Here is a 12,976-nt window from a genome sequence, read left to right as displayed (position 1 = left end):
ATATTGTCTTTATTTGTAGAACCACAAGTACCAGCAAGCCTCCCCTGCATGCTGGTATTTGGAGAACCACAAATACCAGCATGCGGGGCATTACGGGCCCGCTGGCACTTGTAGTTCCACAACTAAAGAAATACGTAAATAAACAAACTTACACCGTGAAAGTATAATTTTAATAAAACATACATGCACACTCACACTCACACATACTCACCTAGTATCCGAAGTAATCCATAGGGGTGTACCTGAAAAAAAAATCCATACTCACCTCTCCTATGCGTAGATCACGTCCTCTTCTCCAAGTAGGCAATCCAGGGGTTAAAGTAAAAAAACGAAAAAAAAAACGATCCATGCGGACTGAGCAAAGGTATGTATGTACACATACCTTTGCTCCGCGTAAATGACCAGGGCACTCGTGTCCCCCGTCAGTGCAGGGGCCGCCAGCCAGGGAGCATTGTATCATTGATGTAACCACAAGATTAACATCAATTAATCTTGCGGTTACTATGTAGCGGCTCTCACCATAGACGGCTATGGGGATTTCTCACCATAGACGGCTATGGGAGACAGAGGCTGGCCGCATTCAGCTAATCAGGGAGCTGCTCCGATGGAGATGCTCCCTGATTGGCTGGCGGCCCCTGCACTGATGGGGCACACGTGTGCCCCGGTCATTTACGCGGAGCAAAGGTATGTGTACACACATACCTTTGCTCAGTCCGCATGGATCGTTTTTTTTTTCATTTTTTTATTTTAACCCCTGGATTGCCTACTTGGAGAAGAGGACGTGATCTACGCATAGGAGAGGTGAGTATGGATTTTTTTTTCAGGTACACCCCTATGGATTACTTCGGATACTAGGTGAGTATGTGTGAGTGTGAGTGTGCATGTATGTTTTATTAAAATTATACTTTCACGGTGTAAGTTTGTTTATTTACGTATTTCTTTAGTTGTGGAACTACAAGTGCCAGCGGGCCCGTAATGCCCCGCATGCTGGTATTTGTGGTTCTCCAAATACCAGCATGCAGGGGAGGCTTGCTGGTACTTGTGGTTCTACAAATAAAGACAATTTGGTAAATTTAATTTTACACTTTCACTTTACACTATCGACCCGGCACCCACCGCCCTAGGGTGCCGGGGATAGCCCCGGGCTATCATTCTAGGCCTGGGGTGCCCTGGAGAGGGGTACCCCTTTATTGGGGGGGTACCCAACTCCCCAGGGATCCCCGGCCTGGACTGACTAGCAGTCAGGGATAATGCTTTGGCCGGGGAAACCGGTGAAAGGTTTTCCCTGGCTGTGGCATTATCCCCCTGCTAGAAAGAGTTCGGTGCTGGTTCAGGAATTTTCAGGGGACCCCTACTCATTTTGTCCCCTGATTTTCCAGAACCAGGACCAGCTCAACAAAGCCCTGTGCTGGTTCTTAATATACAGGGGCCCCCTATGCATTTTGGCCCCTGTATTTTTAGAACCAGTACAGGCTTTATAAAGCCCGGGGCTGGTTATGCTTTTGGGGAGGGGGTGCACGTTTTTTTTTTTTTTAACACACACAGAAGCCATCACGGATCTCACTGATCTGTGATGGCTTCTCTAAAACTCGCACCTTTTAATGCTACTCGCATTAAAAGATGTCAGTTTACATAGTCCTAAACTCGCCTGCACTCGCAAATGCAGTAGCCTCGAGCTGAAAAGTTCGCAGGCTATTGAATTTGCGAGTTTCAGTACAAACTCGCACTTTCTAAAAGTGCGAGAAAGTGCTAGTTTGTACTGTTACTAAAACTGACTACCTATTACATTTGGCCCATTGTCTCATACCGTGGAGTGCAATTTACTTCTAGGTTCTGGAGATCCTTGAGCAAGAGTTTTGATATCAACCTAAGTTTCTCTTCGGCATACCATCCTCAGTTAATGGTCAAACAGAGCGTGTGAACCAAGGTCTTCATTCAGATGTACGTCTCAGCCAATCAAGATGATTGGGTTTCTTTGTTGCCATGGGCTGAATTAGCTCACAATAATTTGTACCATGAGACATTGGAGACATCCAGGGGTTTTATATACTGTAGTGCAACTTTGGTTCATTTTTGGGGTGTGGGTCCCCCTGGATTCCCTTTGTTGATCTGTTTCAGGGCACCGCATTATAACACATTTTTCTTTTATAACACATTTTAACCCTTCACTGTTTGTTTATTATATATGTACCTCACTTTTTATTTTCATTCTTTATATGCAGCAGTAGCTGCTCCTAACTATCTCTTTCACACTGCACTTTTCTTACTATAGCGGTGCCCTGGGGCGGCTTAGCTGGGTTAGTTTGGGGGTGTCCTGCGCTCTGGATTTGAATCGTAGTATGTTAGGGACCCACCCTACAGAGGTTACCTGGATATTGTGGGTAGGCCCATAACCTTGGCCAAGATTATGCTAAAAACCTCTATTGATTGCAAAATGTTATTGCATTTATATATTATTAATAATTTGGAGTTGTGCACCTGAGATTTGTCTGTTTTTGTGCCTGCAATTAGTCTCATCAGGTAGCACCTCCCATTATATATATATATATATATATATATATATATATATAAAAAATATCATACAAACTCGGCACTCACATGCTTTTCAAACTGCAACTCCTTTGAACATAGGGAATGTTGGTTCCAAAATATTGCAATAATTTGTTAAGCTGGCCACCGCTTCACGGTCATTCCCATCTAGCCAGTCCCTACACTGATTCTCAGATAAATGAACTTGATCTGCCATCTTGGCCTCAAGCTTGCATACATTTTAAACAGAAAACTGGGTCCTGCCTTAAAGAGACAGGACCACACCCAGGGCTATCAGTTAATCTTACATTTGAAAAACAGGGTGCCCTAGCAAGTGTGACCACAAAATTTAAATAAACGACAGGCTCAATCCACGGCACTCAACCATCTGGGGTGCCCTTGGTAGGTGACCACACCATCTACATAAAAAATATCATACAAACTCGGCACTCACATGCTTTTCAAACTGCAACTCCTTTGAACATAGGGAATGTTGGTTCCAAAATAGATGGTGTGGTCACATACCAAGGGCACCCCAGATGGTTGAGTGCCGTGGATTGAGCCTGTCGTTTATTTAAATTTTGTGGTCACACTTGCTAGGGCACCCTGTTTTTCAAATGTAAGACAAACTTTTTTTCTTTTTCCAGGTGCTTATTAACTGATAGCCCTGGGTGTGGTCCTGTCTCTTTAAGGCAGGACCCAGTTTTCTGTTTAAAATGTATGCAAGCTTGAAGCCAAGATGGCAGATCAAGTTCATTTATCTGAGAATCAGTGTAGGGACTGGCTAGATGGGAATGACCGTGAAGCGGTGGCCAGCTTAACAAATTATTGCAATATTTTGGAACCAACATTCCCTATGTTCAAAGGAGTTGCAGTTTGAAAAGCATGTGAGTGCCGAGTTTGTATGATATTTTTTATGTAGATGGTGTGGTCACATACCAAGGGCACCCCAGATGGTTGAGTGCCGTGGATTGAGCCTGTCGTTTATATATATATATATATATATATATATATTCAGGGTGTGCAGTCCAGAAATCCTTCCCATATACTCCATTTAATGTGCTTTATTGCACACCTGAGGGAAAGGAGACGCCCTCAGTCTGGATTAACACCTCTACATTATTGGTTTAAAAGCATGGAGTCTTGTAATGAATATGCACACTAGTATTAGGCACAATTCTAGGTAAGTCCTACAAGTTTTATATACTGTAGTGCAACTTTGGTTAATTTTTGGGGCGTGGGTCCCCCTGGATTCCCTTTATTGATCTGTTTCAGGGCACCGCATTATAACACATTTTTCTTTTATAACACATTTTAACCCTTCACTGTTTGTTTATTATATATGTACCTCACTTTTTATTTTCATTCTTTATATGCAGCAGTTGCTGCTCCTAACTATCTCTTTCACACTGCACTTTTCTTACTATAGTGGTGCCCTGGGGCAGCTTAGCTGGGTTAGTTTAGGGGTGTCCTGCGCTCTGGATTTGAAGCGTAGTATGTTAGGGACCTACCCTACAGAGGTTACCTGGATATGGTGGGTAGGCCCATAACCTTGGCCAAGATTATGCTAAAAACCTCTATTGATTGCAAAATGTTATTGCATTTATATATTATTAATAATTTGGAGTTGTGCACCTGAGATTTGTCTGTTTTTGTGCCTGCAATTAGTCTCATCAGGAAGCACCTCCCATTATATATATATATATATTCAGGGTGTGCAGTCCAGAAATCCTTCCCATATATTACATCTTGTGATACCTACGTTGCCGGCTCTTCAAGCAGTAGCCCTTCCAGCTGTGGGTGGCACAGTGAGTTGCTTCCTCAAAATTTGGAAAGAGATGAAGAAGAAATTATGTACAGCCTCTGCCAGGTATAAATAGGTGGCAGACCGGAAGAGAAGGAAGGGTCCTGTATTGTACAAAGTTTGGTTATCTACTAAACACTTGCGATTGAAAGTCCCCACCCTGAAATTGGCTCCCAGATTCATTGGGCCTTTTCAGATTCTTCAGGTAATCAATCCTGTGGCTGTTCATTTAAAACTTCCTGGTGCTCTCAAGATTCCCAACATATTTCATATCTCTCTCCTCAAACCACTGGTGTTTATTCGATATTCGAGACATTGCAATCCTCCTTCCGCAATTCCAGTAGATCACCAAGAGGAGTATGAAGTTGAACAGATTTTGGACTCAGAATGTCCCGGGGTTCAGTTCAATTTCTGGTAGACTGGAAAGGTTATGGTCCGGAAGAATGTTGTTGGGTTGAGGATTCAGATATTCATGCACCTCAACTCCTTCGAAAGTTTCATAAAAAGTTCCCTGGCAAGCCGTTTGTGGGGTGTTCGGTGCCCACCCCTAGAAATGTCACAGTGCTGCCGATTCCAGGTCCCTCTTACCTGGTTCGGCAGAGCTGGGGTCCGGGCTGGTGGGGGACAGCGGGTGGGAGATCCCCGGTGCCCGCTGTCAGCAGTTCTCCTCCTCCGGTGGCTGTGTGCAGGTGGCCACGGCTTCAATAGGAGCGCGCACGCTGCTCTGCTAAAAGATTTAAAGAGACAGGCACAAAATAGGAAGTGCTGATTGGGGGCTAAATTGAACTCTGACCTATATAAGGAAGTTCCTGGGAGCACTCCAGTGCTAGAGTATAGGCTCCATTACCATACTCCAGTGTTCCTGTGCATATCCTGATTATCGGTTCTGACCTTGGCTTTGTTCGTGACTCTGATTCTGCTTGACCCCTGGTTCCGTGTTTGATATCTGGTTCTGACCTCGGCTTCTCCCTGTGACCCGTTTATGCCTGCTCCCTGGTACCATCTCGTACGTTTGGTTCTGACCCGGCTCGTCGACTATGCTAAAGTCTTCTGCATTCCAACCAAGTTCACCAGCACCTGTATAAGGAAACCTAACCTGAGGGCTGCTACCTGTGTGTCGGATGCAGCCAAGTCCATTGATTCCTGTGAGGGTCCCTGGTGAAAACCGCCGGCACATTAGACTCCGTGCCTCAGGAATAGGTCTAGCCAATTCCCTGAATACGGGTAGCATCCACAATCCGTCTGAGAGTTTGTGACACCTTGCAAACGATTGTTTGACAGTTAATTGTTTTTTGAAGGACACACTACAAGTAGTCTTCCTCCTGGTCCCCTTCTGGGATGAAGATCCACTCACAGCAACAGCAGCAGCAACAGGTGTAGTCATCAAGGATCCTTCTGAGGAATCACGGATAGGAGAGGAGTTAAGCATGCTTCGAATAACAACATTGGAACATTGAATAACAACATAGGACTACTCCCGATGGCGAATGGGGATGTTGATGATGCAGGTGTTGGTGTTGGAGATCGAAGGCACTTGGATCCCACAGACAGAGAGCAGGTAGGTGACACTGGACTTGTTACGTTTTGAGTTTTGGAACTTGGCGACATACACTTTATTTGATGAATGCGCTCCAAGTGACATAACAAGGAGGAAGTTCCTAGGTGGTTTAGGTCCCTTCCTCTACTCACTCTTGATTTGCAACGGTTACATATGGCTTGACAACTGTTGTGTGGATTGGGGTGGAAATAATTCCACACGTGACAAGTGGATTATTTTGTCTTTTGCCCTGGCATGACAACAATGGGCTTTGGCTTTTTCAATCCATGGGCAACAGCTGTTGCCTTACTTACACAAAGGACAACCTCATCACCAACATGTTCACCATCAACATCCTCATCATCCTTAGCACCTTCAACTACCAAAATATCCTCCTCCTCCATGTGAAATTCCACAGAAGCATCCTCATTGACTATGTCTGCAAGATGTTGACTGCCCTTTCCCACATTTACAGAGGGTACACAAATGTTGGAACTTGGAGGAACCTACAGTACACTAGTATTTAGGTCTGGCTCACAAATGGAAACCGCGGACACAGTGGCACTCTCCTCGGGGATTTGTGATTTCGATTTCTCAGGACATACAGTTGTTTTTTCCGGAGCTGTCTTACTCATCTTAACAACTTTCAATTTTTTAATGGTACCACCACCACTACTACTACAAGCAGAAGGGCTATCAGAATCAGAACCAGCAGTCATCATAAATAAAGGCCAAGGCTTTTTTGTTTCCTTGCCACTTTGTGTAGTGAATGGCATATTGCCAATTTTTTGTTTATCTAAAGGCAAATTTCTTTTCAAGTTTTTTTCTTAACTTCAGCAAAAGCAGCTTTACCATATCGATGGCGTGACTTAAGCCCTGGGGCATGGGACTTCATAGAGAATAAGGAAGTTGACGGCCATGCACTGCTGGCGGCAGCTACAACATGTGGTTCTTGGCCTTGCTCTCCTGCCTTGTGACAGCCCTCCATATTTTATGCGGTCTTGAAGCAGTGTCACAAGAAACTATAGTGTAGCCAAGGTGCGGTTACAAAATTCAAACACGTGCAGTCGTGCGCACACAGAAAACAAATTGACAAAAAAATACACTATGTTTTGTTTTTTTTGTCGGTCCACAACTTGGGCCGGAGCACCGATTGATGACGACTGAAGTCGAGCAGCACTAGGTTGCGTTGCTGACTTGCTGTATCTTGTGCGGCTAAGCCTAACATGCACACACACACAGGCAAATATTAGACAAAAAAAGACCCTTTTTTTATTTTTTTTTCAGGTCCAGAACTTGGGCCCAGAGCACAGATTGCTGACGACTGGAGTCGGGCAGCACCAGGTTGCATTGCTGACTTGCTGTATCTTGTGCAGCTAAGCCTAACACGCACACACACAGACAAATATTAGACAAAAAAAGATACTTTTTTTTTTTCCCGCATCCAGAACTTGGGCCCAGAGCACAGACTGATGATGACTGGAGTCGGGCAGCACTAGGTTGCGTTGCTTTATCTTGTGCCTAACACGCACACACAGAAAAAAAATTAAAAGACAATATATATATATATATATTTTTTTTTATTCAGGTCCAGAACTTGGGCCCCGATGGACGCAACAGACAGCACAGAACCAGCCCAGATGGATCAGCAACAACACCAGCCCAGATGAACACAGCAGACAGCACAGCACCAGCCCAGATGGATAAGCACCAGCCCAGATGGACGCAGCAGACAGCACAGCACCAGCCCAGACGGACACAGCAGACAGCACAGTAGTGACAGCACTAGATGGATCAGCAGTGCACCAGACCAGGACACAGCAGACAGCACAGTGACAGCACAGTACAGCACCAGCACAGCACTAGCACGCACATTTAAGTTCAGTCTCCACAGCCGGAGTGAAATGCATGGTCCCTTATATATAGAGACAAAAGCTTGCGAGCCGTGAGATTTCGTCTCTATGGTTTTGCCTCGGTTTGAGATCCGGGGCTGGCGGGGGAACTGAACGCATATTCGGTTCTCGCCCTGGATCTCAAAATTCAGGTGGATTCGGATCTCTGAGATCTGAACCCGCTCATCTCTAGTACCTGGGCAAACCATGCTGCAATGCAAGGGGTGCAAATACATACATTATTTTTGCCTGTGGGGTAAATACTGGCTGCTTTTGCATATAGCCCACAAATACTGGGAAGCTTTATTTTTACACTGCAATTTAGATATCAGTTTGGACACACTCCTACCAAATCTAAATCTCTCTGCACATGTTACATCTGCCCAGCCTACTTGGCAGCATAGTTTTGACCAAGATCAGGGCCGTAGCTTGGGTAGTGCGGCCGGTGCCATCGCACAGGGCACCACAGGTCAGGGGGCGCTGTTTGGGCCTATCAAATTTCTGTTTATTATCATTCTTGCTTGTAGCTTCCTCTTATTTCATCCCCAGCATCTCCTGGCCTCTCCTATCTCTTCCCTGGCCCTTCCCCATGAGGCCATTCCCCTTTTTTGGGTGCATTATGTCCCTTTGATAAATGAGGGGGGCGCCAATGCTCTTTCTGGCACAGGGCACCAACAAGTCTAGTTACGGCTCTGACCAAGATGCACAGTTACTTGTTCTTTCTTAAGCTGGCCATACACCAGACCAACTTTCCGCCAATCATCCAACTAGTTGGTTGGTTGGAATGAAAATCCGGTAATGTATGGGAACAAGTGACAATCAGCAATTTGCTCCCAAACACCAGAAAACACGATAAAGGTCATTCAGGCAAATTGGTTAAATCAGTTTGATTAAACAACTTGTCTGAACAAAAGCTTTCGGCCGTTTTCCGGTGTTTGGGAGCAAATGGCTGATTGTCGCTTGTTCCCATGTGTTACCGGATTTTCATTCCAACCAACTATTTGGATGGTTGGAGGAAAGTTGGTCTGGTGTATGGCCAGCTTTACTCTATTTCCCAACTCTGAATCAGGCCCTAAAGGTGCCGACACACATACCGACTTGCTCCCAATCAGCCGATGTACAAGATTTCCCCTGAACTCTCCCTGAACTCTCCCCAGGCAGTCATGGTCACGATTTGGAGTTAAAAATGTCCAATCTGATTTAAGACCTATCTTACAGCCAGTGCATTGTATCCCAGATTGGCTAATCTGCCCTACAGCACGGCAGATCTGAAGATGTGAGGTACGACGAGCAGGGACACGCATCGGCATCGTGATCAAGAGTAGAAACTCACAATTTGGCCATTTTTTACATAATCTGTCGTCACGATTCGTCGAAATTGGACAAATTGGATGAAAAGTCAGTATGTGTGTGGGCACCTTTAGTTGTTTACAGATGTATCCAAAATTTATTTTCTTTAGTTTGAGTAAAAATAATGTTCTTTATGATTTCTAAATAGTGTTCAGATATGCTTTCTGATCCAAAAACTGTAATACAAATTGTGCTAAGGTTTAAATGTATAAAAAGGGGTGTTTCTAATTCTGTGGGCAGGAAGTACAACGCATTGCATTATGGATGCGGTGCACCCTGCCACTTATCATGTACATACCGCTGTTAATATCACTTGGATGTATCTAGTACAGCTCTTTCGAACTGAGCTATTCATTGTGATGATAGGACTTCTGGGTTTATGACCTGGGAGTCCTATCTGTGTATGTGCGCCTGACGCTAGAAAAGTGGACAAGTTGAATTGAATTAAGGGGTGGTACTAAAGTGATAGTAGGAAATACTTAGTAGTGACATATTCATTCTTGCTGGCCTCCGTATTCCTGCAAATGGTTGTGGAGGTGGTGTGCACTTTTCTATGTGCTAGGCAGACAAATATACCTTGTAGGTAATGTAGATGTACAGTGCATGAGCATAATCTGCAGTCAGAAAATAACCTTCATACAAAAACACAGAGGACAGTTTTTCATATGGCAGCCCACTAGGTATTATTGATATTACAAAATATTAAAACAATCAATCTTTAAAAGTAATTATTTAAAAATAATATATATTTTTTGAGACTTTAACTGACACCAAAAGCAAAATGTTTATAACCACATAAAAGTGAAAATGTATAGACAATTATTAAAAATTATGTTGCCTCCTGGTAATCTATTAATTGAGGGTTTTATTCAACAAAAGGGAAGATGAATAAGTGTCAGCTTTAATATACCTTCACGATTGTAATTTTCTCCGTAGACTGTGACTTTCTTGTAACTTAAACTGAAAGAATTATTACTGAAACTGGCAGAATAATAAACAGATAAATACTGCTGCCTTCAGATATTAGACAGTCCAATAGTCCAATACTTGCAGTTAACAATTTTACAAATTGTTCTGATCTCTCTCGTGTTGAGTTGAAGAGAAACTGGGATAGTTTAAGATACTGTATCTTCAGAGTTGATTTACATTAATATAGATTTAGTATATTAATACTTGGGGCCATGATTTGCGGGAGCCAGTGAAATTCTGATGAGACAGTCATTAGATTTAAAGCGGTAATTTCTTTAAAGGCCAAATCCACCTGGTTTTTCCTGAAAACAATTGCCACTATATGTATAGCCTATTATTTATAATTCATCAGGCTTTAAATTATTAGTGGTTAACTTGATGCTTTCGTAATGGTACAAAGAGATTTAAATATAAAGCTTGTCATTGACCTGGGTTCAAAATGATACTTAATCTGTGGTTAATTATTAGTATCACTGAGTTCTGAAAGAGTCTTGTTATCTGTAGATTATTATATGACCCATGTGATGGCCCAGTTCAGTGGTCACTCTGTGCCTTTATCCCTGTTAGGACTGATTTACAATATCATCACAATTTAATCCCAATCACTTATATAGATGAATACAGCATCTCTTGTGTTTGGTGATTGTATTTAGTGAAACAGTACTTGATGATTGCAATATAAACACACTGGTGGCTTATTTCAGTAGTCACCATGTGCCTGTGTTACTGGGTAGGCCTGATTACAAATGAAAAGTTATAGTTTTCAATCACTTTTACAGATCTCTATAACACCTATTGTCTGTCCTTGCTGTGAGTGGTGGTATGTAATGACCGCAATGTATACACAATAGTTATTCTTCTTTATTTTCTGTAATGCAGAAGACTGATTGTTTCTTTATATAGATACTTCACTGTTTAGGTTAAATAGCCATTCTACAGTATTTGTTCAAGTTTCTTTCAGAAAATATGTTTACAATAAATTTGCAGCATGACAGCAAACATATAAGTTAACAAACAATATTTTTTCTTCTTTATAAAAAGAGTTGCCTTTGTAATGAGTTGCTTAATTAGTTAGATACCGCAGTGAGTAATAATTAAAACTGAGCAGGATAGAATGTTCATGGTGCAGTTGTAAAGTCCTTCCAGAGATTGGTTTTACAGCATCATTTCAGCAGACAGGTTATATTATCTTGCATACATTTCCTGCCGAGTAACCCGCTAATTGGACTGTCTATTTGCAGTTTGGTTTTAGTTGGCACTGGAGCAACATGCATTTCGCTTTTAAACTTTTTCAAGGCAACTAATGCGAACATTAGTAGGTGCATTGGTTAAACTACAAGCCTCTCATAAATTTCATCCATGATTAGGTCATAACGTCATTTTCGACATAGAATTAACTCTTTAGAGGATACTAATGGCACATATTCCTAACCTGTTTAATATAAGATTCTTAATGTTCTACATTTACTGTATGGATCAGTTAGTCTATAGTACTTAAAATATCTATATTATTCGATAAGTATTTAAAATATAATTTTGGAAATATTAGTTGAAATTATATATTTATTATTGCTGTTCTTATGATAAAAATCCCCTGCAAACACTGTTAGGAGTTCACTGTGTCTTCCATGTGAAAGAACAAATTCTTCAAGCAGTGCGGCAATTATCGGACTCCGCCATGCCGGTCCTGGATGACCTCCAAATGGGATCCAGTCAATATCCCAACAGTCTGGATGCCGGTTCTTAGAATGCTGGTGCCGGAATCCCTCCCCCTAGTGCCTAACCCTAAACCCCCTTACCCTAACCCCGCCCCTATCCGCAGTACTTTGAGTGTTTGTAAGTGTGTATGAGTGAGTGAGTGTGTGTGCCCCCAGTGTGACACTCCCGTGTATTGCCGGCACTGGGAGAACTACATCTCCCTGCAGCCCTTGTGCCTCCCAGTAGCCCCAGAGCATCCCAGCAGCCCCCTCTCCAGTGACCAGATGAAGGGGAGGCTACCGAGAGCTACGGAGACCCCCAGTCAGGTAAGTAGGGTTTTTCTTTTTCTCGCACCTTGGGGATTTCAGTGCTGAAAACACTGCATGCATTTTTTTTTCATTGAGTACCGCGGGTATCGGGAGCATGCATACCCGCGGTATTCCATAATTGGGTGCAAGGGGCGCAAGGTTTTTTACCTTGCTAAACATCGCCCCAAATTAATGTGCCCCATTATGTCAGTTTTTCTCTTCCCTGATAAATGAGTTATAGCTATGAATTCCTGGAAGATTGCTTGTGAGGCCCAATCTGGAGACAGTCGCCTGCATATTCGCACAGAGTGGTCCCCTTATTGAGAATAAATTACTTCTTTGAGTAACCCTCATGATTGAATCTCCCACCCAATTTTTGCCTGCTGTGTATGGGACTGTATAAAGCTTGTTCTCTACCGGCTGAATGTTATCTAATGCGTGTTGACAGTCTCGTAATCTATTTCAGCTGTAGTGAGAATCTATACTGTATTTGACAATCAACACTTTGTGCATGAATCTGAAGTTATTTTGGAGTAACTCCCTCTCAGTGCTATAAGTTCTATTCTCTCAAATGTGGTAACAATTTTATGTATACATATTCCAAAAACATAAAAAACATAAATAGTGTATTACATAAAAAATGTAAGCCCATGCTTTGACAATGTAACACAGAAGAGAGAATGTGTTAAACTTCTCCTATCCAGACACCAATTAGTTATTCTACTCTTACTTGAATTCAATAAGAAATTAAGCCTAGCAACATGTCTTCCAACAATCTCTTCCAACGAGTGTTTAATTCAAGCATGTAAAACAGTGTGAAAAAAATCTAGTGCAACACCGCCATTAAATGTAGAGGAAAATTATTTACCAGCATGTTTACACTGGACAA

Source organism: Taudactylus pleione, unplaced genomic scaffold, assembly GCF_031769625.1.
Source record: "Taudactylus pleione unplaced genomic scaffold, aTauple2 ptg000015l, whole genome shotgun sequence".
Lineage (NCBI taxonomy): Eukaryota > Metazoa > Chordata > Amphibia > Anura > Myobatrachidae > Taudactylus > Taudactylus pleione.
Note: the sequence above shows the minus strand (reverse complement) of the source record.